Genomic DNA, 20,303 nt, shown 5'->3' on the forward strand with positions numbered 1-20,303 from the left:
ACTAGGTTTTGACCTTTGATCCATTTTTGCAACAGGGATGCTGGAGTTTATTTTTGAAATAATGGGATTATACTCTGTTTTATACACAAAATACATACTTCAGTGTGTGCATGTGCATGTGTGTATTCTTTACTGATAGCGTACTCTATAAATTTTTCTTGTGTATGCACATGCACACTTGGGAATCTGGGTGCAGAGTATATTTTGTGTACACACTCTCAAACCCTAGATCTAAAGTTATGCTACACACATAAGTCTTTTCCTGTATCTCTATATCTCCATACGGTTCTTTAGCCTTGATTGCATTTTTTGTAGACATAATGCATTTACAAGTAATTGATTGCAGCCTAAGCAAATGCTCCATCACTGTCATCATAAAGCTACGGGTGACACACATCTTCTGTGTGATCAGTCAATAACATGATCGCGTTTCTGTGGGGCGGCATGAGTTGCCATTTTGTTCAGGCTGCCATTAGATACCAGAGAAAGACAATTTCTTCTGGCTACCATGATTTGATGTAGCACAGCAATAGCATGCATCTCCAGTGTTATCTGTGCATTTGTAAGCTGGCTGGCATTTGTAAGCTGGCTATCTTCTTTGTCATATTAACTGTTTCTAAGCAAGCTGACTTTAGCTTTTTATGAAATCCTTGAAACAAACGTCTTTGGGAAGCTTGTTCCTGGTGACTTCATTATTTCAGTGTATTTTCTTTGTGTATATGTAGCTAAAAAAACATTACCTCCTCCTCAGGTAAAATCTTGTAAGGTATTTTACTGAGCCAGCTCTTTGGCTGGTGTAAATCAGAGATGTTACATTGACTTTCAGTCTACTATGTTAATTTACATCACTGGACCATCTGGTCCATACAACCTATTCCTCAACTGACACGAAATGACTTTGTATTATTCCCTTTACTTTGGGAGTTGTAGGGTGGATCAAGGCCAATAACTGGTTAGTAGTTACAGTTGGGGAAGTTCAATGTAAATCTTTCCCAAACACAAATGTGAGCTGTGTTTATATCTCTTTAATTTTGGCGCTGAGGACATATACTTGTATTGGGGATTTGTACTAGGCCTGACACAGTGACAAAAGGGGCTTATACCAAGACTGCCAGGAAATGAAGTAACAACTGGCACTGGTTATAGCAGCCTTGTGGGCTGCCTAAATTATGCCCTGGTCCCCATAGGCAGCATACTAGCAGAGGATAGATGAGGGGCCCAAACACATCTGCCACACTCACTGATGCTTCTAAATGTGCCTCCACACTGCAGGCTCTTGTGAGAAGTGATGGGCCTGTCATCTGTATGCCTGATATTCATAGAAGGCACTTTTTACTGTTAGGCCTTTCCAGGAGGAAAGGCCAACCTCCTCTCCTATAGTTCAGTAAAATACATTAAAAAAAAAGAGTGTAGCAAAGGAGGGGACCCTAAGTTCAAGAAAGGAAATCCCCATGCACTGACTCCAAATGTACCTGATTAGCCCTTTGAACGTAGTGGCCATTTGTAGATGTGCTCACCATTTTCTAAACCATGTTAACTGTTCAAATGCTGGGTTAATAGACAATCAAGAAGGTTTACCCCCTTTTCAACGACCGGTAGCCCATGTGCATGGGCAGAATTGGGGACTTGGTCAGGATACTGATATTTAGTCAGGTGAGATGGCACATTTGACTTTTTAAAGGTGTTTACTTTTGACTTTGTAAAGGCTGCGGGAAGGGGACAACCTATGTTGTGTTGCAAAAACCCTATTTGCTATGCTTATCTGCATGCCTAAGGAATGCTTATCTGAGTTCCTAAAGACTGTTTCTCCAAAAAGCAATGCTGTATATAAATGTTCATTAATACAGTTTAAATTGCCTAATTTGGACTGCCCTGGTCTGCACTTTAATCCTCATTCAATGAGGATTAGTTAATTTGACTGGAGTCAAATTTAATTCAGACTACAGACATCTGCACGTTTATAATGACAGCTGTAGTCCAGATTAAACCTAGAAAAATGCAATATCTATAAACCAGAGTCTTCTGGATCTAACTACCCTAAATGCCTGGGCCATTTTAGCAATTGCTTGTTTTTACACTCCTCAGGCAAAGCAGTTTATATTTGATATTCTCCAGCACAAGGCACAGCCAGGTTATACACAGTTTTGGCAGTACAGCTGTTCAAAATTTGTTTGCAGCATAAGAATGCACTTCTATTCGTTTGCTTCTTTGTATGGAAGCAAACAGGGCCAGCAGATATGTGTATTTGCACAGCATTGAGTTAGTGGTCCATTATATGGAATTGTGGTAGATGAAGGCTGTAGAGACAAAAATCAGTGTCTTCAAGGTTCATTACCACAATGCTGTTGTATCAATCTCTAAACTCCCAGAACTGGATTCTTACCTCCTGGGCAGATTGCTGTGATTTCTTTAAGTCAACAAATTTCAGACAACTCACACCAGCTAAGATTACAGCCTATGAGTTCAGACACAGATGTAGTTAAATAGTTTAGCTTTCCTAACCCTGGATAGAAGATTGGTTTGGTTTGTAAATTAAATGGATTTCAACAAGTTTAATATTATGCATTTGTCCTGGGCCACAAAAAACATTACAGATTGATTTAGTAAACTTTCATAACTATGTGAAGTACTGAGAGATTCATAATGTCAATGTAGATCACCGCATGAGGACTTTATAGGGAGGTTCACTAAAACAAGCAATATTGGGAATAATCTTCCGACTGTTATAGCTGCATTTATTTCAGCATGTATGATAGCTGGGCTGAGTTAAGGGTGTTTATCTCAGAATTTTAGTCTCCTTTACTGTTGTACTGGCATGGTTCATTCTTTGTGAGGTGCAACAATAGTTTTATAAAAAAAAAAAAATCTGCTGTGTAGAATGATGCATTTAATTACCGAATAAGAGTTCTGAATGCTACATGAATCTGGGTAAATTCAGACAATTAATCGCCTTGAAATATGAGCATTTTAGATGAGATTGCCTGTCATTCTCAAGTGGTTGAAAGCAATTAGTCTCTGGCTGCATGCATCACAACACAGTCCATTCACATTTCCTGTGTTATATACCTGGGTAAGCCTGATAAACCTGATGTTAATGCTGACTATGATTTGAGGCAGTATATTGTATTGTCTATGTAGTAAGGCTTGGAATTAGTAATACACAATTTGTATATGCATGGTGTCTCACACAGCTTTTTACAAATACCTTTTGTCTCGGACGGCCAAAGCCAACTCGAGGTGATTCAATAATTACTCGTTCGTCGGGGCGGGCTGGTGAATAGAGAGGCCGAGAAAGCTTTATGGTTGTAAAACTTTACTTACGTTGCTTGCGGTTGCGACGAAAATGGTCTGGTCGTCTGAACAACTACGTTAGTTGTTCCAGTTGGCAGGGCTCAGGCCAGCACATCCGTCTACAGATCAGGCCGGCAGGGAAAAGGATACGTCTGGGATTGCGCTCGGCGACAGGGAGAAGAATCAATAGGTGATCAGTCTATCGATCAGCTCAGCCACGAGTCAGATCTCTCCAGAGGCACTCTGCAGCGTGCTCAAAGTTCTCCGACTTGGGCAGAAGTCGCGCTAATTTTTAAACGGCTAGCAAGCCAATTACCAGCCGCCACGTGGGAATAATTTAGAGCTGGCCAATAGCGGGACACAAATTTACATTCGAATGGCGGGAACTCTCTTGCACCGGGAGTTTTCTGCAGCAACAGAAAACCTTTACTTTGCAAGAGGCTCTCATGTGGCGGGAAAATTCCACCGTGCCGAGGCACCAAAATCACTGGGTTGTGACACCTTTGAGAATTATGTAAATGTTCCCTCTACTTTCTAGATGAGGAAACTGAGGCACAAATATATCATGTAATTTCCCATGATGTCTCTGCAGAGCAGGAAACAGGTTTTAGATCTCTGGATTCCCCAAGTATGCTTTTTACCCATGATGTGGCCCACTAATGGCTGGAAAAGGGATGTGTGGGGCCTCAACTTGCAGAGCTGTAAAGCCTCTGAGGCATTTCTTCCACTCTTGAAACAGTTCAAGGTGAGGAAAGCAACTTAAAGTCCCTTCCTCTGGGACAGCATGGTCTGTGCTGCTCTTCTTGATGGTACAGTACAAAATCTCTCACACTTGACCCAGTTAATTCCTCAATGCCTAGGCATTCTTCCCCTCTTTAATATGATATGATTTATCATTATGATGCATCATATCTTTAACTCAGCACTGACAAATGCTAGTATGACAATATCAGGGCTGGATAAATAAAGTCGAAGTTGAGGTTTTACAAGATTCTTTACAGTGTAGGTTAGAAAATGAGCAAATTCCAGATGACTGTTAGTTTCTTTTGCCACGTGACTCTCTTATTCCACTATGTTAACTGTTGAATGTTTTGACATCTGGTAATGGTTTTGTTTGTGACAGTGTATCATGAAAGTAGCAACTGCTTCCAAGAAATTATTTGGTCAGACTTCAGCAGAGAGAAGGAACTTCAGTGGTGATGTGACCTACTTCTAAGAACTGTAGTACAACCACCATAGTATGGTTTTCAAGATCTAAGTGCCTCTCTATTTAGTTAAATGAAACATATATGACAGCTTACAATGTATGCAATCTGGTGACTGCCAGTAGCATAATAAGCAACACTGTAATACTAAACTTACCCACTGAATGAAAAATTAGTTGTTATAATGCATTAATTTATCTCACAATTCTCTTATATAAAGGATATCAATATTGTGAATTTCTCTCTGTATATTTCTCAATAACTAAAATACATAAGCACTTAATGTACAATGTAATTTTGCTTCCACTTTAGAGAGGATAGGATTTTTAATGGTATAGAGGTTATACTAATATATGGTTTTAACTTAAATGTCTTAATCTAAAGGAATGTATGGCTTTTCTTTTCGGGTTTTTGGGGTTTTTTTTACTGTATGATCACATGGCTCTTTCACTTATTCCACTCTTAGAAAAAACAGCTGTGAGAGAATACAAATGAGCTTCCATATGTGACAGTTTGGAAAGATGAAGGTAACATTTGCACATGAATAATTCTTAATTTATCCTTCATAAATCATCCTAGAAAATTAACTCTTAAGCCTTAACTCAGCAAAAAAGCCACTACAAATATTTGTCAATACTTACTTTCATTAGCCTTACCATTCACTTATTATTACGAAGCAAGATATATGCCATCTATACTTTAATATAAATAGTGTTGCCATTTTTCATGCATATAATGAACCAAATTCTGCTCTCACTTGTATCGGATAAACTCCTTAGATATGTAATGGCCCCCTACTACCATGGCATCTGGTATCTCTCATAATCACACTCTGAGTGACTCTCAATTTTTTACAGGCTGAGCTGGTGCTGTTATTTCCATCTTAAAGACTGGGATGAGGCACAAAGAGACTAAGAACTAAATCCAGAAATGCATTTAAGTGTTGCATTTGCTGAGCGATTAAACCTTTGGTTCCTAGAGTGCTAACCAGAGCTCCTGGCAAAGCTCTGCAAAATATGTAAAATGCATAGGACCACAAAGCATGTTTGAAAAGGAGGAAGACACACATGGGCTCTCTTTTGCTTTTAATTGCACCCTAAGCAACTGCAATGGGCATTGAATCAGCACAAAATTCATCTCACTCTCTTGTGAATTAAGATTAATGCAGAGATTTCTGATTGGTCAGCATCAGCAGGCAGAAAAGAAGATCAGGCATCAACAGTCTGTCTCACCCTCTACCTACTGAACTAGACATGTTCATCTGAATCATGTAAACTGCTGATCCCTGTTTTAGTTGGTCTGGTTCTAGACAAAATGAGAGAATAGGACGTAGCTCTCATTTAGTTTTTCAGACATTCATTCAAACTAGTCACATACGTTGTCTTGAATAACATTTCGTTTGTTCATTAATCAGGCTCTAATATAATTTGCATAAGAGTAAGATAGACACTGGACGCCCCTATCTTGCAAGTTCAAAGGTGACTTTTGTACTTTCTGACATATGTGACATTCTGAAATGGGCAGCTGTAATGCTGGTTCTCACAGTGTTGTTGCCTTTGAGCTGCCAGATAATGATGCCTGGAATACTCCTCTATTGTACGATAGAAGAGTAGAGGTATTTATTATGGAAAGCATTTTCAATGATCACCTTCCCTAGGTATCATACTGCTACATACCAACATCACAGGTGAGGATTCTGTTTAAATGAGATTTCAGTGATCCCAAGTATAAGGAAAAAAGAATTGTATTCCCTGTATGATGGCACTTTATGAGAGGAAAAGGGGCACTATAATATTTGACAAGCTGCCACAAGTGGCATGGGCAGTAGGGGTGTGCGAAACAGGCCGTATTCAATTTGGATTCAGCCTGAATTGAGGACAGTGATTCAATTCATTGATTCAGATCACTGTCCCTGATTCTATTCGGCCGAATCCAACTGCGAAGATTCGATGCTGATTCAGAGAATCAGCTGTTCAGCCATAGACACAGATTTAAATGTTTTCTCTACATATCTCAAGGTACCAGGCATGGCTTGTGAACGCTGCGATGCTGGGGCAGAAGAAGCATCCCTCAGGAGTGCAGGGCGGGAGGGGGGGCCATGTGCACTTGGCGGAGAACACATAAGTGTACTGGAAGTGCTTCTGGTCCACTTCCGGGTTTGCTGCCAAGCACCCTGGGGACCTCCTGCGCTCCTGTGGGACGTTCCATCTGCCCCAGCATCTCAGCATTCACAAGGCACCTGGTACCTTGAGGTATGTAGAAAAGACATTTCAAGCTGCGTCTATGTCCGAATAATTGAATGTTTCTGAATCAATTTGGCAGGTTCCAATTCGATTTGGAGAGATTAAAGGATCTCCTGATTCGATTCAGATTTGGAGATTTGGCCACTGAATCTCTGCCAAATTGAATTAGGGACTGAAGCTTCGCACAGCCCTAGTGGGCAGCCTCTCTGGGTAGCAAATGGCAAATCAGGGAGGGGAAAGCAGGAAAGGAAGCAGAAAGCAAAGCAGCAGATGGGTCAGGGAGCACAGGGCAAGAAAAAAAAAAAAAGCACAGAAGCAGCTCAGGCAGAGGAAGGGGGTAGAAGTGGAAGTTGCAGGTTAATTTATGGCACACCTACCAAAAACACTGGACATCCCCCCCACCTACAGACACACACACATACTGATCTATGAAATCATTTATCTCTTTGTTCAGGTCATGGGAGGAAGGTCACATCCTTCTTTTCTTCCATTCAACAGAAATAGGGTGTGGCTATATTGCATCCCTGGTGCATTCAGGGGAGAGATGCTCTGAAGCACACACCCTCCATCCATTCCTGCTTGCATACTCCAATACCAGAAATGTCACACTTTACTGATGCCATTGCAGAGGTATCTCCTGTGGCTGCTCTCAAGTGTGCTGTAAATAGAGGCCTTCATCTCACATCAGGATCAAAGCATCCATCCCTGAGACTACTGGAGATGTGGTGCAGAACTTCCATAACAGGCCCAAGAAGCATGGCAGGCATCAGCAACGCATTTTTTAAATTAGGGTAGATCAGAGGGACAGTGTTTTGATAACATTGTGGAGTATTTGGAATTCCATTGGTACCAAAGACCTTTCTAGTCCTCAGATGCTGAGAATAGTCATGGATGCAAGTCAGATGCTAAGTGCCAGTTCCTCAGCTAATGTCAATTAGCAGAATGCCATTGAAATTAACATGTACCACCAATGCTTATGGACTATTACATCCAAGTCATGGTGGATCAGAACACAGAGCAGCAGAGACTAAGGGAATAATTGCCTATTCTCCCCATCTCCTGGGTGGTAATTTAGACCAGGGCTAACCTGCAGTACATGTACCACAAGTGTCTGTGTGTCGTATGTAGCAGTGGCAGATAGGGCATGGATCATAAAGTAGAGCTGCAGATCAGGCAGGGGACATGGGGTAGGAAGCAAAAAGCACAGAGGCCAATTGGGCAGGGAACAGAAAGCAGAGCAGCAGATTTGACAGGGGAAAGGCCTTCACAAAACACAGAAAGCCTAGCATTCAGCTTTCCTTTAGGATAACACCATTAGAGCAGTCTCTGCCTGCCAGTCTGCTGCTTTGCATTTTGCAGGAATTTTGACACTCATTACAGAAGGTTTGCATCTCTGCAAAGGACCTCAAGGGCAAATCCTTGTCCCACACGCATGATCTTCCCCCTGCAACTGACCTAATACTCCTGCACAAAAAAGACCAAATGACCCAGATTTAGATGTTTTAAACAGTGTACATAATTATTCACAAAAGAATAACAAATGAACCCTTGAGCAGTATCACTCTTTCCAGTTGGTTTGTTCAGCTGAAAGAGATGTGGGGAAAGAGGTGATAACCCTGGGCATCTGGATTCTGAGCAAAACTATTTTTACTTTAACAGGTGAACTTTGTGCTTACATGGGGGGTCACAATGCTAAGGACTTTTAAAAGCTGAGGTGGTTTCTCATGGGGCAGGGGTGGCCAACCTGTGGCAAGCATGCCACAAGTGGTCTGGGCAGCCTGTATTTGTGGCATGCTGCAGATTGGGGAGGGGACAGCCAGCACAGAGGCGGTCGGACCACAGATCAGAAAACAGAGCAACAGATTGGGCAGGGTTAGAGGATCAGAGTGATAAAGGCTGGTCCCCACTGTCATAAAGGTTGATGAACTGGTTCAGAAAACAAATCTCTTCCCACTACACCCTATCTTTTTTCAGATTGGAACCTGAAGTGAATATGTGGATTAAAAATAACAAATTTTGGCTCATAGAAGCAGAAACATAAATAGTTGGGGAGGTTGCTGTGCAGTTTTTAGTCCAGTTGTGCTGAGCAAAGAGGTTTAGGTGAGAGATTTTAGGCACAGACAGAAATGCAACTCCCCAGTCTAACTCATGGCACTTTACAGAAAGTGCCATGAGTTAGGCCAATCCTTCCAACCCAACAGACATTATCTGTTAGGTTGGGAGGGTGGAGGATCGAGCTCTAATTTGCAGCCAAACCAGGGAGAGAACCTGCATCTCTGCAGCCTCTTCCCTACCTTCACCCCCCTCTCCCAGCCCCTGGAGCTGTTAGGATGGGAGGGGGAGAAGGCAGGGGAGGAAGGTCTGTTCTGGGGTTTCCCCAGCCTGTGCTGGAGTGAGGGAGTGGGTGGATTGGAGTCTCCCCACTTTTCCGTGTGGGAAGTGCGGCTCCAATCCACCTGCCCCACCCTCCAGTGCCAGCTGGGCAACCCCCAGAATGTACTCCCTCCTCTCCCCCCCCCCCCCACCCCCCGTCCCATTCTGAAAACAGCAGATGGGTTACATCAGCCCAGCTCTGCTCCTGGCACTTGTGCACACACGAGGTAATGAGGGCACTACACTTTGGAGCACCTTCGTCTGAACACTCATGTAATGAGGGTTTGGATTGTTGTGGGATCAGGCCCTTTTAAAGTGCTGTGCAGCCACACACTTGTGTTAGGTCATGGCCATAAAGCAATTTCAGGGGCCAGATTGGGCAAAAATTGTCACTTCTGTCTGTGCCTAAAGAGTGTTCCAGATGTAAAATTCCCAAAGGCAGGAGTGGTTGCAGCTGGGGTCCTGGGTGAATTTCGTCTTTGACTTGGCTGGTGCAGCTGAAAAGAGAAACAGCTTCTGTGGGGAAGATGACCCTTTATTGTAAAGCAGCATCATTTAATTTGAATTGAATAGAGCAGTGTCAGGATCTGGCTGCTGAATTCTTTTGAGCTCACCCTGATTGAATCCAAACCTTTCAGGTTTTCCCATCATTAGTTCTCCAGAAACTACTTAACTACCGTTTCCAGCAAAAACACTTCTCCCCCAGTAATTGGACTTGTCATGTTGTCAACCTTCCATAAACAAACCTGACAATATATACTGACTCTTCCTTATCCCTCAGAAACATGCTGAAAATCAGGTCCCAGAAGTCTGCGTGAAAATTTTAGTTCAGTTCAATTATTTTTATTTCATTCAAATTTTCATTTTTTAGCTTAAAAGTTTTCACAGATGTCACTTTTTTTTAGCCTTGACTACATGTGCTTTACTTTGAATTTGCCTTTTAAACTTTTATAAAATGTGAAAAGCAACTTCTTGCTGTGAATAAATGTTGTAGCTATGATCCTCATACATTTAAAAAATCTCAGCCCCAGTTGGAGCTGACCTTTGAGGTAGAGAATTATCTCTCAGATGGCTGAGACAAACATCGCTTTTCTCTCACATGGAGATTTTATATGTATTCACATTGTGTTGTTTCCATTAATCTAAAATAAATCATCTAGACTATAGGGTCTTGCTTTATTGGTTTTTTCCTCTTCTTTATATAGCAATAATTATCCACTCAGTTTACATACTTTAGAAGTCAACATGATATTTAACTCTGAGACATGGACAATTTACCAGTGATGCACAAAAATAGTTACACTTGCAGTCATCCTAATGCATGAGTAGTCCATGGGAAATTTACTGTGAGGCCACAGAGTAACAGGCACTTTTTCAAAGTGGGACAAACTTTACCTCTTATAACTACAGCTGCAGTATTTCTTGTGATCAAGTTTCTAAATAGGCAAGACCTCAGATTTGAGTATGTGAACATGCAACTCACCTAGATATGTAACTACCAGATTTTGCAGGGCTTTTTCCTGCATGTAGATGCAAAGAGAGCTGTAGGTTTTGTTTTAAAATCTAATTTTGAACATTTGGACCTATGAACCCTCTGCTATTTTGCAGCTGGCACAAAAAGCCCCCTTTCATGGTCAGTAGAAAGACACAATAACATTGAAATCTGTCCCATTCCAAGAAAAGGACATCATTTCAATTTCTGTGTTTACTCCTTAGTTTCACTACCAATTTTTATTTTTACAATCATGTTTTCCTGTTTCTTAACATTTTTTTTTTCTCTGTTGCTGTGCAGAAGAGGCACATAAAAAGGGAGAAATGATCAACTGAATATTCAAAGGAACGGAAGGGCTGTCAAATGTACCAGACATGGCAAATGAGCATCAACCAAAAAGAGAGAATTTTCTCTGATCTTTTTCATTTATGATAATTCTGTGTGTTAAATGTAACAAGAGCAGATGATCTTTCTTGTATATTAGTCCTGGGCCAACCCAACACATACTGGTTCCTTATTGAGCTTCTGTTCTCTTATACACACTTTTTACTACAAAACAGATGTGAAAGTCTTTTATACACATGACAACTTTACAACTTTAATTATACTGCTAGAGATATAGCAATACAGTCAACTTAGTGTGGACACAATTATACCAGTCCAAATGTGATTATTCTGTTTATTCCTTCACAGGAAAAAAAGACCTGTAGCAGTGTAAGGCATCTTTATACTGCCATAGCTGCATACATGTTAGGTTTGTAATGGTATAACTATTTCAGTAGAATCAATACACCTCTTAAGTGACAGGGTTAAATCTGTACAAAGAGGAATATTTAAAGTGTATGTTTAGACAAGGTGCAAAATGATGAGTAAAATTATGTTCACTAATAAATTTTCAAAACTGACTCAGTTTCCTAGTGTGGACAAGGCCAGAGGCTCACCTGCTTACAACATATGCATGTTCTCACCTACAGAAAACAACTATGTCATTGAAGTTAGCTTCTGCTAGACAGACTTTGCACACAATAAAAATATTATGAATTAGAACACACCAGGGACCTGAAACTCTGTGCCAGTTCCATATCAGTATCATTCTTGTTATGCTGGTTAATGTCACCTGCTTATCAGTGGAAAGTAGAGTTCCTCTGTTGTTGCAGATGACCAGGGTCACCTTCCTTTTCAAGTGTGTTCTCTGATACTGAAATTGCCCCAGAAAACTGTGCATGATAAAATACATATTAGTGTGAACACGGATAGATTTGTGGAGCACAGCCGAGTTCACACACCTATAGACCTCCCCTCCAATAAAATAGCATTAAGGGTCTACACTTTCAAAAACAGCCTTTGTCTCTACATACTCTGATGCAGTTGGCAAGGGATCTGCCTGCTGTATCCAGTTTATGTCCACAAATCTTTTTTGCATGTGCAGATTCACTCTGGAATGTTTCTGGCATCTATCACCAAGGCACCTGTTCACATAACATCCATACAGACTGCCCTTCCTCTGCTCCTTGCAGACCCAGGGCAAAGGCTCCCTGCAGTTCCAGTCTGAGGGCTGATCTGCACTGTGCTCAAGCTGAGAACTAGGCCTGTGCGAAGTGGCCAGTATTCCCTTTGGATTCAGCTGATTCGGGGGACAGTGATTCAATTTGGTGATTCAAATCACTGTCCCAAATCAATTTGGCTGAATCTGATTCGGAGATTCGGCTGCTGCTTAATCTCCGAATCACCCAGGCCCATCCCCACCCGCTCTCCCAGCCCGGCAATGGCTGCCCGGCCTGCCCCAGCTCCCGGCACTTTGAGAAAAAAAAAAGCCCCCCTCAGCCGGTGCTGCAGGGCAGGAGGAGCAAGCCCCATTGCCCCTCACTGCCCCACACTGTGTGGGGGGTCTGCACAAGCCCCCCAACCCTCCTCCCACTGTCCCAGCCCCCTCATGGCTGCCTTACCTGCTGCAGCTCCGGCCCTTTAAGACCCCTCCCAAAACCCTGGACTCACTGTTCCTGCTGGTGGGAGGCGATCCCTGCTGCCCCCTGCTGCCCTGTACCATGTGGGGGGCTCTGCATGAGCCCCCCCAAAGCCCCAAGGCCACTGTAAGAGCTGATGAGTCCCGGGCTTTTTCTTTTCTTTTTTTTTTTCTTAAAGAGCCGGAGCTGGCTCACCTCCCCGCCAAGCAGCACCCAGTGAGTCACTGGGAGCTGGGGTGGGCAGAGCAGCCATGGCGGGGCTAGGGGAGTGGGCGGGGGGCTGAGGGGCAGGCAGAGGATGGGGCCTGGCAGGGGTCCCCCCCAATCCTCCCGCCCCTACTTACCAGCTCCAAGTCCAGCTGAGGCTCCCTGCTGCAGCCACCAGGGACTGTCCAAATCGTCAAAGCTCTCTGAATCTTTTCCAATGGTTCAGAGAGCTTTGAATCGATTCGGACCTTTTTATTAGTCCCCCGATTCAATTCGGATATGGAGATTCGGCCACCTAATCAGGCCAAATCTCCTCCAAATCAAATCACCACCCAAAGCTTTACACAGGCCTGCTGAGAACCAACTAGTTGCTCAGCACAGGGGCTGCTGAGTATTGTGTGCAGCAACAACTGAGGCAGGGCCATCAGAAGAGTAGTGTCAAAGGTGATCTTTCAGAGCAGCCCATGGAAGGAAATGGGAGGAATCTCAGATTTACTGTAAGTTTGTGCTCTTTGCCTTTCCCTGCTGGCTCTGCTTTATCATCTGAGGCAGATGCTTATTCCACGTATGGACAGGCTGATTCTGTTGATTCTGTTGCTCCTTATGGGCCTGTTGAGTCTCCTCTGCTTATCTGCCTGCCCAAAATGCTACTACTACTGTCATGACTGTAGAGCTCCAAGTACAAAGTGCAAAGCTGGGTTCAGTTCTTCAGTTCTGCCCAATGGACCCGCTTTTGCTTCCTTACCCATCATCCCCTGAACATGCACTTCTCCCCTCTAGCCAGAGACACAGATGGAACTTCACACACAGAGGGTGCATCTTCACGTGCACTTTACTATGGAGTAGACTAATTAGCTCTGCAGTAACGCATCACCGTCTACACATGTGCCGGTATTAGGGCATAGTAAACTAATTAACTCCACCATAAGATAGTACTGTTGGGGACAGTACTGTCTTATAGTGAAGTCATTACATGAGATCAAACACGTGTAGATGGGGACTGAGGGTGTAAATTGTGCCCAGTCACCCCAACCAGCCAGGGGCCAGACTCTTGCCTGACCTTTGTGCCCCAGCCAGCCCCTCTCCTACCTGACACTGACACCTGAAGCCCAGGGCTGACCCTGCCATGTCCCCTGCCAGAGGGGTGCTACTTCACTCCAGCTCAAAGTGCTGCTGTCCCAGGCACACATGTAGACTCTGCTCTTGGGAGCGTTTGACTCTGGCTAAAACTGTTCTGGAATTTATTGCTTCACTTTACTTTCATGTGTACAACACTCTGTAATGCACTGTGATAGGGACCTTCCCCAGCATGGCCTGACCCCTCTCAAATGTGTGCAAAGAAAATGCATCTCTTCCATAGCCTTTGGGTATGCTAGCAGAGAGGAAGTTGTGGTTCTAATTATGGGATGACACCAGGCATTCAAGGGAGAATGCTGCAGTATACCATTGCATATTCACCCCTCATGTTATACCCTGAAATGGAACTGCTGTAGAGAATCCCTAGCCAGTAGTTTCTGTTGCCAATAACCTCTCTGTCTTTGATGTACACCCAACACCACCTTAAGATGATTACATTACAATCATTTCAGGGCACAGTGGGTGTGGAGCATGTGTACCCTGTTTCACTGCACCCCTCTCCCCCACACACACACACAATGTTTTGATAGTGTGCACATGCTCCCAATGGTAAAGTTAGGAAAGTAGAACACCCCAGTAAGTCAGTAATCCTCTATCAAGGCCCCAACAAAAGCATGAGATTTGATTAAAGATATTTAAAATTAAAATAGTTTTGCTTTTTTAATTTGACTCCAAGGCTCAGAAACAGGAAGGCATGTTTACAAACCATTCTTCTCAACCACTTCCTTATTGTAAGAGGAAGGTGAGATTCTCACCTAATCACATGCCTCCAGGAGCTAGGATTTAAAGTACAACACTGAATAGCATGAGACTCACAGTAAAAACATGAAAGCGGGAAACACTTGGCACTGTTTCATTTGTTTCCTATATGGATTTGATTAGAAGTGACTGTTTGAGAGTTCTGGATGCATCGAGTATTATAAGTATTCAGAGCTGAATGGGCACCTATGCATGTGACGGACATCTGCTCCAACATGTGATAAGTAACACACGTCTAAGCAGACTCCATTAATTGAGTCTGCTGCGAGTCTGCTGGAGCGTGATAATTAGCATTCTCCAGCAGCCTCAGTGTCACACGTATTCAGCATCCCTGCATTTCAAAATAACGCTGGGATGCTTTAACTAATTCATTTGATGAGCTTCAGTTAAAACACACCCACCAATATTCTGAAGGGTGGGATACTGAATACACATGATGCTGCAGGTGTTTTAATTAGAGTGGCTCTAATTAAACACACGCTCCCCACCTTCTACTCCAGAACATATATTTAGATGCCCAAGGTGTTTTATAACTACTGATAGGTCACATGGATGTGTTAGTGCTTCCTGGTTGGATGACCATAAGTCCTATGATGCAGAGACCAACAGAGCTTTAGAGTTCCCAGCTTTGAAGCACTTAAACACAATTGAATTATTTGCGAACATGCCTTGTCCTTCTTGGGTTGCGTACATGCATACTAAGTCAATTTAGCTAAATCGACTAAAATTAAGCCATGTCGGAGCATACACATGCACAACTTCTTGACATGGAGGCAGCCATCGTGTGAGCTAAGTTGACTTAACTAATGCAACTCAAGATAATACATCTCAGAGGTGTATTATCTTACACTGCATTTAAGTCAACTCTGTTCCACCTATGTATGTACACTCTGACAGTTAAGTCAGCTTAACTGTTAGCAAGTTAGTACATGTGTATATACCCCTAGTTTGTAGTGCGCTTTCCAGAAACATCCTTCTGAGAAAAGAATTAGGGCACTAAATTTTATTGGCCAGATGCAGAGACAAATTAGCTTTGCATTAGCACAGTATGTATGCATACTAGAGGTGATGAGATCAGGTTGAGAGAAGTGAGCTCAGATCCATTTTTTACTTGTTTTAGTCACCTTTGCAGTAGGACTCTGGGAAAGAGATTTGGGAATCCTTTCCCCAAACTGTCTCAAGTAATGTTCCATTTCATTTGTATGCATGGTCATATTGGAAAGATTGTGGTCAGATAGATTTCATAAACACTAAGGCTGGAAGGGACCTTGCAAGATCATCGGGTCCAGCCCCCTGCCCAACGATACTTGATTAAATCTCTGTATCAGGATCCAAATGGGCAGGGTTGTGTTATTTTGTCTCCTGTCCTGTATTAAAATATGACACAGACAAAATAAGTCCTTCAACAAGTGTGTGAACTCTTGCTTTCCACAGGCTCCTGTATGATTATCACATGGGCATGGTCTGAATTGTAAACTTACCCTGACCAATAGTAGAGCTTTCTGACATAACTAGATGCCGTGTTCAAGCCATCTCCTACACTGGAAGCAGTGTAGCTGTGCCTATTTGATATTGTAGGTAACTTGATTAACATAAAGTTAGGTACTTTGGGAAATGCAGCTGCATGGCTTACAGCTTAGGAAACAGCCAACACGTTGCAAAGTGACATACTTGAGGTTGCTGCTGCCAGACATGGCATCCAGTTCATGGGCCCATTCTGGTGCGCAAGGAGAGATGTGGCAGTATTAATTAATTGTCGGTGCTCCCTGCCATCAAATTTAAGGACCCATGGAGAGCCCTGCAAGCTAGATGACATGACTCAGGGCTATAACTGGCCTGCAAGCCAGAGGCTGAACAATACTGGATAAAATGTTCACTTTAAAGCATAAAGCATGTAAAAGCTTACTAGACTGTAAGGAAAGAAAGCGTTCTGATTCCCCGGAAAAAACAGAAACTCACTGTTGGTTCTAGGGGGGCAGGGAATCTAGCTGGTTTCCCCTAGCAATGGCCCCTCCTTTCTCCCACCCTCTCCCTATTTCAAAATAGGACAGGGGAAAGGCACTGGAGGGACCTCATTCTAGAGGTTCCCCAGCCAGCACTGGAGGGTCAGGTAGGTGAAATGGGGCCCCCCATCTTGGGGGGAGCTCCAATACACCCACCTCTCCCTCCAGCAGAGGCTGAAAAAAACCCCAGGCTAAACTCCCGCTGCTCCCTTTCCCCCTTCCCATTCTGAAAACAGCCACAGGCTGAGAAGCAGCACAGACAGAAGTTACAGAAGACATATTGTTTTGAAATATTTTTCTCTGACCCCTCATGCAATGAGGCTTCAGATTTTCATTCATCTGGCCATGTTGAAGCTGTCTGCAGCCATGTACTTGTGTTTGGTCATGGCTATAGACCACTTTCTGTGGCCAGATTGGGTGAAAATTGTCACTTCTGTCTGCGCCCCTGGTGTAGCAAGTCAGTCAAGTGGGGAAGCTAAGAGAGACCTAGTTTTTGTGGGGACCATGCCTGAAAAAGTGGGTATTCATAAATGGACATGCATTGAGTACATGTTGTATTACATGGCCATGTGGTATATTTGTATCATATGCACTTATTGTGTTTGTGCATATAAATAATATTATCAAATCATCTCCAACACAGCAAGTACCCTGTCTTGAGGAGTATTTCTAATACATTTCTTCACTTCCCAGAATAGCCTACTGTAAATTCCCAGGTGCAGTAGTTAGTAGCCATAACTAGTTCTTTTGAATCTGAAAGTGCCTTTTCCCCTCTGGGAATGATGAGTTCAGCCTGCAAAAACCAAGCTGCCAGTTTTACTTTAGGTGAAATATGCTGACGGCTCACCCAGGAAACAGGAGTTCTAATGCATCATGACAAAATAAGGAGAAATTACTAAGTGAATATATTTCCTCAAGAGAGTCCAAATTGCTCTCTATTCAGGAATACATTAGCATCTCTGGAGTTATATATAGCAGGGTTAAAATGGGAAAGGTTGTAGCAGTCATCATCTTAAGACTGGCCGTTAGAGTCTCAAAGTTAGATACTTGACTCCAACTTTTCCTCAGTTTAGGAATCATGATATTTAGCATTTGATCTGATTTAAACTCAGTCATGGTTCTTGAAAGTTAAATAGTCCATCATGCAACAGACCCCCACTTATTTATTGTAGTAGGATAGAATGGCACAGGCCAGCCTAGAACACATTCTGCCCACCTGGCAGCAGTGGGGGTGGTGAGTTGTGCCTCCCACTGCCGGGAGGGCAAGGGGTACATGGCCAGCATGGGTCCTGCAGAGCAATGGCAGAGAGTCCCAAGCCTACAGCAAGCAGCCCCTATCTGCTATCACCCTGCTCGGCTTGGCTCAGGTTAAGAGCATTCCTGCACTTAAAAATTGTGCCGGCGGTGCTTGAACTAAGGGTCATTCAATGAGCTTTAATTCGAGCACCCCCACCACCATTTTTAAGCACCAGGATGCTGATCCCCTGGACAACCTGTCTGTGGCTCTGTCCCACTCCCAACCCCAGCCCCGACCCTGGGTCCCATTCACCACCCTGGCTGAGCAGCACCCACAATCCCTGCCTCTGCCCCACTCCCTCCCTCCCTCACTATGGGGGCCTCTGTCTGCCCCCCCGACACCCTTTCCCTCCCCCATGCCCCTTCTCCTCCACAGATGTACCTGCAGGGAGCTGTTCTCCATGCTGCCTGGCTGCATTCCCGTAAATTGGTTATTGGATCGGTATCAGCCGATATGGCTGGTTAATAATCATCTATCAGGATCAACCAAGAAAATCTTTATCGGTGCACCTCTAGCAAAGAGATGTCTCTCCTATGCCACCATAAAAAATTTTATGGCAGCACAAATTGTAAGGAAACAGATATCCTAGCCCATTATTGGACTGCAAGTACCCAAACATGGTGCTATGACTTAAGGCAGTCACAGTTCCCTGCAGGAAAATTCCCAGGATATGCTTGCAGACATGTACATATGTTGATCCCCCTGACTTGGGACAGGTGTCTGCAATACAGGCATCCCCCATGGGGGTCCATCCCTTGCAAGTGCATGCCCCAGGTATCCCCCTTGCAAGGGGTTCTCATGGCCCACTCAGGGGTGCATGTCTACAAATGGGGAACCCCCAAAGCTGAGGAATCATCCAGTGGGATCCTCCACTTCCACATGCATGCCCTGAGTTGGGGCATGGCACCCAGGACAAGGGCCCCAGCAACATTTGTAGACACCAGTGAAGTGGATCAGCTATGCTATGACACGTCCAGGAAAAACTGACCCTGCTCCAAAGACAATGTCTGTTAATTGCCTAAATCACCAAGGGGCACAAGGATCACTGATTGCAGGACTTGTGCTCCTAAATTACTAAGAAGCATTTGAAAATTCCACCTATTATTATTTTTATAAAATATATTTTGCTTGGCTATCAAAATTAGAGGGAGGAGGTAGAAATACTGCCTTTTCCCAGTCTGTCCCTTGTACTGTTGTCAGTAACACAGCAAAGAAATAGTTTAAAGATACTAAGATAAAATAGCAAATCCAGTTAACACACGTAAAGAACATCAACGTTTACCCAGTATTTTAGAAACCAACCCATTATAAATCCTCACATAACAAAAGAATCCTCTCACCTGAGATCTCCCTAATAGACTGCATGTTATCTCAATTGGCAGCTGCCCTGAAAGAGAGTATTTTTATGTTAAAAGTATTGTGACAAATCAGAATAGTCACTCTTACGGATTTTTTAGACTCAGTTTTGACTAAGCACCTAAGTATGAGCTTGCATCCCCAAAGGACTTCAGCATATGCTGAACAGCAAATATGTCCCAATATGCTGAATCAAGACTTTACTCTCTAATTGGCAAGTTCTGTATTAATAGATGGATTACTAGAGCTTACACTTTGACAGCTCTTTAATAATCAGGTAAGTGACTTTTAACAGCCTGCATTATATAAATGCACCCCTATTATGTAGACTTTGGCATTTGCAGTCTATAATAAGCTGGCCTCCTTGTCATTCATCACCATTAGAGTAACTAGATTTCTCACAGGCATTCCAGACAATCCTCCATTTTTAAAGTGGAAAAATTATATCATTTGACCATTATGGGCCAAGTACCAGAAGGTATATGTACATCCATAGTCTTTAGCCCTGACAAACTGGGCTGTCACCATGTGTTGACCCACCATAGTGTCGACCCACTTGCTGTTCTTATCCCTGGCTCACCCTCCTTACCCTTGGCTTGCCCTTAAGCCAAATATACTTTCAAAGGAGAACTGTGTATACAAGAAAACAGGAAGATCTGAGCCCTCAACTACACATTTCCCTTGATTTCTGCGGGTTCTTTATATGTGAATTTGCTCTTATGCAATGAGCATATTTAGACCCATCATTCATTATATGCAAGGTAAATTTGCTCTTATGCGATCAGCATAGACTCCCACCCCCTGCCCAAGCAGGTAAGTCTGTGGGTGGAGGGAAAAGGGCCATGGCGTCACTCACCCCAGCCCCAGCCGCAGTGGCCCTGGAAGTGGCTGGTGCCAGCTGCCTGCAGCAGCTGGGCTGCACGGTGCTCCACCTGTCTACCTGCACCTGGGCTCCACTTGTCTGCACTCACCTCTG

At 43.4% G+C, this 20,303-nt stretch overlaps 1 protein-coding gene across 3 annotated transcripts in view; it reads left to right on the top strand.

Moving 5' to 3' along the window:
• PALM2AKAP2 (PALM2 and AKAP2 fusion) overlaps positions 1–20,303 on the top strand; it is a 469,405-nt gene that overhangs the window by 93,745 nt on the left and 355,357 nt on the right. The gene's annotated exons all lie outside the window — the stretch shown is intronic.

Source organism: Alligator mississippiensis, chromosome 3 (assembly GCF_030867095.1).
Source record: "Alligator mississippiensis isolate rAllMis1 chromosome 3, rAllMis1, whole genome shotgun sequence".
Taxonomy (NCBI): Eukaryota; Metazoa; Chordata; order Crocodylia; family Alligatoridae; genus Alligator; species Alligator mississippiensis.